Source organism: Thunnus albacares, chromosome 20 (genome assembly GCF_914725855.1).
Source record: "Thunnus albacares chromosome 20, fThuAlb1.1, whole genome shotgun sequence".
In the NCBI taxonomy this organism is placed as follows: Eukaryota; Metazoa; Chordata; class Actinopteri; order Scombriformes; family Scombridae; genus Thunnus; species Thunnus albacares.
In genome coordinates, this window is record NC_058125.1 from 7982568 (window position 1) to 7988072 (window position 5505).

The window sequence follows — 5505 nt, forward strand, 5'->3', positions numbered from 1 at the left end:
TATAAATCTAAGCTTTAATTTGTTTTTGAATGATTTCAGAGACAATGGAGCAGACATGATAAAGTAATCTAAAATAGCAGAAATATAAACCCACTGCAGTGCCACAAAAATACTTGATATTTACAGTATGTGCAGGCTTTTATGTGTGAGTGTGTGTTTTATATGTATGTTGTCATCTTCTCACTCTTTATCAGTAATCATCAGTGACAGCAAATCTGGTTTTAACTGCACCTTTGATGAAAAGAAAGAGTGATGAGTGATGAGACAGCAGTGACAACAGAGGGGAAATAAAGAGATTGTGACACAAAGATGTTCTCCACAGCTGCTTTCCTTTTTCAGTGTAAAGGATTATCTAAAAGCTTTGTTTTGATAGATAAATTGCATGAAGAATAGTGTTAAGAAAGTGGAAAGTGATGACAAAAGAGCAAGGAGACACTCAGGATTGATGAGTCCAATGGACGGACATCAGTTATGTGTGTGTTTGGCAGATAGAGGTTAACTGCTGTCTTAAGGAAAAGGTCAGAAACAAAACACACTTGCACCACGGCTCCTCAACAGGCTAATCTGGCCGCTGTAGTGGCTTCAGTCTGTCATTATTTGTTTATTATTCCCTCATATTGCTACATAATAATGCGGCTATTGTGAAACCAGTAAATAACTTTACCAGGATGTTATCAGACATAGCGTCAGGGCTACAAAACGTAAAAATGAAACACAAATACAATTTTAAATTCAGCTGAAGCAGCGCAGAGATAAAATGATGGATGGACATTCGCATCCACATGTGCAGTTACAGGATCAATAATGTGTGCAATAATGCATGAACAGGACATGAGAACTGCACTGTATGTCCTGAACATACATACATACAGGCCTGACTGTATTCAGGACATTTTACATTAGTGCAATCAATGGAGTCATGCTGCAGGGAGACACAGAGATATGCAGAGAGAGGATTTGTCTGATTGGTTCAATAGTTCAAAGTTTGGTTTCTATGATATTAGTTGTAACAAATCAGTGTGTGTGTGTGCTCTGATCTGGGTGATCTGGGCGTGTAATTGATTGTTACAGGACATTAGCAAAGTCTCATCTCACTGTGGCGGTGATGTGATGGGAGAGCATGGAGGTACTGATGATCTCACAGATCTCGGGCACATTGTTGTTACGTAACATGCTATGGGAAGGCTACTCATGGAAAATATTAGCATTATACACAGTAAAAACATCATATTCTGTAAGGTTTTTGCAAAAGTAGAAATGAAGAACAACATGAGTATGTATTTTGTTGCCAAAAATAGGAGTACTTTTCTACAGATGTGTGTTTTTTTAAGTATTGGAGCCCAAAGTTACTAAAAATTTAAAGTTAATCTTGTTTAATAATTGCAGTAAAAATGCAAGTTTTTCCAAAATTGCACATCAGCAGAGAAAACATCTGTAATTGTTGAAAGAATTCAGTGTCAGAGTGATCACTGCCTGAAGAACTGGATTCTGGGTAACAAAGTCCAGTGGTCATTTTAAGCATTTACAAGGATGTTGGACTGCTGATCTTTGACTTGACCTGGGTTCATAGCATTGAATCATTCTATCTAGGGAAGTGTGGCTACTTTATGCAAGCATGTTATGCAAACTGGTGAATGATGTGAGCATTGGTTGAATTTGTGTAAATTATCACAAATTCCTGGTGGGACTGATTACAGTAATGTAAAGGACAGGCACAAATTAATGCAAATGTAATGCTGCATATTAATGACATCACTCAGTTTGTAAACGCTGTACATGATGGAACAGCTAGAAATACATTTTGGGAGGTTTGAAGGATGTGATGCTTTTTTCTGATGATCTCAGTTGTTGTTCAGTAGTTGGAGTGATGTGTTATCAAAAACTTTTGCAGCATTTTCAACTGTTGCTGGGTTGTGCCTTACCTGAGCAGGTATCGTAATCAAGTAACATTATCCTACCATAATCATAGTCAATCGATCACAGCTCTCAATCAACACCCAACACAGCAAACATCAAAGCTACTATGAGTCTTCAAATCTTATAACAGAGCAATCATTTCCAAAATGACCACCAGCGCACTTATTAGAGGGCCTGAATTTAGTGAATGAGACGATAATGACTCGTTGACAAATGGTTGACGTAGTATTTCTAGAGAGAGGGTGAGGCTTTTGAATCCACTGGAGCAGCTGTTGTTTGCATTGCAGTTTAAGATAATTCTGCATTGGTTTCAGCCTCAAGCTCTGGTAGTTGCCACTTGGTTAGACCAAATGAGAAGAATTGAACTCACCCATGTTAATGTATTGCTTTTCGTACAACAACTTGGTGAAACATAGAACTAAAACTTTACCAATAAAACAGGAACAGGAAGTCTGTGGGTACACTGGAAGTATTTCAACTTACACAGGCTGTACCTTATTGAAAACCTGTATCTACTCATTAAAAACATCATTAATTTGGTGTTCCTTACTTGCAACCACCACAAGCTATTTCTGTCAGTCTACCCCACCCTGTAAGTCTAAATGTTTTAATCAGCTGCACGGCCATCTTCGCTCTTTCAAAGGCATCCACAGAAACTCTCATGAAGCTAAGCCAACGCTCCATAAACATTACATCGCCTGGAGACAGGTGCAGATTTTTGTTGCGGATTAAAAGTCCAAATCAGCAAGTTGTTTGAGCGGCGAGCCAAGAGAAGAGTGCGTGGAGGCCCGAGGCGCTGCACAGCGATGAGTCAGAGAGGAGATGAGGAGCAGAGAGAGACTGGAGAAGAAGAAGACAAACGGTATGGTTTAAAGAGCAGGGAGAAGAGAAAGAGACAGATTTAGGGCTGAGTTTAGGTGAGGGGGGAGGGTGGTGGCGGTGGGTGAGGGGGGAGGGAAGGACGGGGGGGGTGAGGAGACTGAAAGAAGAAGAGTAGAGAAAGTGATTTACATCGATGCAGAAGAGGAAGAGAGATCAGGAGGTGTTGAAGGTTGTGTGATGCAAATGTTTAGAAGGGGACAACTTGTGCGTCATAATCTAATACACACTTTCACATGCGCAGTGTGTGTAAAAGGATTCACAATAAGATGATTAAGATCTGAATTGATTTGAATGAATGAATATAATTTGCTGTTGTAAAATCAGATTCCATAAACAGGGTGCAGCTCAGATACGTAATTCAAGCAGTTTTAAGGCTTCAGAGGGGAAATCCAACAGAAGTCTGTTTTTCAGTGTCTTTTTTTTATTTACCTTTTCGGGTTCCCCAACTTCCCTCAACATGCCTCATCTACTTTTAATTGAATTTGTGATTTCCTACATTTCCCAGAAAGCTTTTAATCAACCTCCAAACACCAAAAATAGACCCAGAAATACATCATCAGTAGCTATTATTTAGGGTTTTATTTTAATGTTTCAGGTATGTAAACATGCACACAAACTGTAAACACTTATACCATTTAACTACATGTGATACTTTTGGCTGATAAAACAAGCAGCTTGATCATATCTGACACCAAAACAGCTTCATGCCGTAAACAAAGTCCCCGCAGGAGCCACTTTTTGGCATCTGTGACACCATTACTCAGTTTGTAGATGATCAGAGAAGTGGCCAGAGGGTCTCACTTTTCTATTTGGCAGGTTGAGTGTGAACACGTTGCCCGTGGCTGTCGCTGTCAGGTCGGCCATACTCTAAGTTGTGTGTGTTTTGTATACCCGTGCGTGTGCGTGCATGCGTATGTGTGTGTGTGTGTGGTAGTGGGGGATAAGCGTACGAGTTTCGTTAGCGGAACGGAGGCGTCAGTGTTTGAATTATTGATCAAGGGAGTGAAATAGCATCAACACTGTAAATTCAGCAAATGCACAGGGAAAGGAAATGTGTTTATTCAAAGTGATGAGTGCGTGTGTGTGTGTATCTGTGTGTATCTTTGTGTGTGTGTGTGTGTGTGTGTGTGTGAGACAAAGAGGGAGGTGTCATCAGCTGTGGGAAGGAGGTTTGGGGTGGTCGGGTAGCATGTGTCTTCAGATGATAGTAAATTAATGAAATGAATGGAAAGTCCTTGCACAGGGAAGTGCACAAATGTGTGTGTGAGTGTGTGTGTGTGTGTGTGTGTGTGTGTGTGTGTGTGTGTGTGTGTGTGTGTGTGATCCTGTGATTTCTTTGCATTTCTTGCATCCAAACAAAACAAGCCCTGAGTCCAAACACGACCATATTGCAGGAAATCAGCAAAACATGCCGCCAGTCAAATACAGCCAACTGGAATTCATCCTCAAGGATGAATAAAACCTATATAAATGTTTTAAATTTGCCACTTTTTACTTAAAATGTTTTCTCAGCAAGGAAAAATGACAACACTAAAACTAGGAATTAGATATAAAATGCAGTAGAAAAAACCCCAAACAAGTAATGTGGTTATTTGGCTCAATTTGATAGGTTTAGTGAAGTAAAAGATTCATCCAGAATATAAGGTCACATGACACAAGTATCAATGCCAAGATACAAGCAGTGGCTTCAAATGTCTCAAACATGGACCACGATTCCTGATTTAATTCAGTCAGCTTGGAGAGAACAAAGTGCACACAGTGTGTAGTTAGCTCCACATCTGCACAACATTATGCAGAAAATGGCAAAACCCTCCCAAAAATAAAATAAAGATGTTTAGATGTTTGCTGGGTATTGATATGGCTACATGCACATGTGATGATTCCATGTGATCTGTACCATTGTCAACATCTGTTAACATCTGTTAACCCAAACAATACATACACATACACACAGAGTAATCGCCAGATGTAGAATTACACACCCCACCTCTTTTCACACTTGATACATAACAATGCACACACACACACACACACACACACACACACACACACACACACACACACACACACACACACACAGGCAGCTCCCACACATAGTGAACACACCCTCCCCTGGGATGAAAGGATGTCCTGTAAATGCAATGCTTGCATGTGTGTGTGTGTGTGTGTGTGTGTGTGTGTGTGTGTGTGTGTGTGTGTGTGTGTGTGTGTGTGTGCAGGAGTTCCAGCTGTTGGGGAAAGCCCTGTGGTCCTGTGGTCCACATTTGTGAGGACAGCAGATGATTTTTGTTATCGGGTTCACTGACCGTCTGATGTAGTATGTACTATCTGTCTATCTAATCAGACTGGAATGGTGAGGACAGACAGCATTTGTGTGTCACAATGTGAACACACAGAAAGATACTGAGTAAACAAAATGTTTCACCAATCACTGACATCCTTGGTTATTACAATTTACTCTCCTCACTGCCAATCACCTGGGGCCAAGACTAAAACTGTGTGTACGCACAAAGCCAGAAATATGCATGTGCATTCTTTTCATCAGATTTGTAAAGCCATGCGTACGCATGGTTCTGTTTTATAAATCTCAGTCAGTGAGGAACTGGGCGCACGTGCATGATTTTCATTTCCACTTGCACAATTAGCCATAAATGGATGAAGACACACCATTCACCAGCTGTTTTCATATCAATAAGCTGCCTGCTC

At 40.5% G+C, this 5505-nt stretch overlaps 1 protein-coding gene across 1 annotated transcript in view; it reads left to right on the forward strand.

Moving 5' to 3' along the window:
* The window catches only part of shisa8b (shisa family member 8b), a 39937-nt gene that overhangs the window by 8458 nt on the left and 25974 nt on the right, over positions 1-5505 (forward strand). The gene's annotated exons all lie outside the window — the stretch shown is intronic.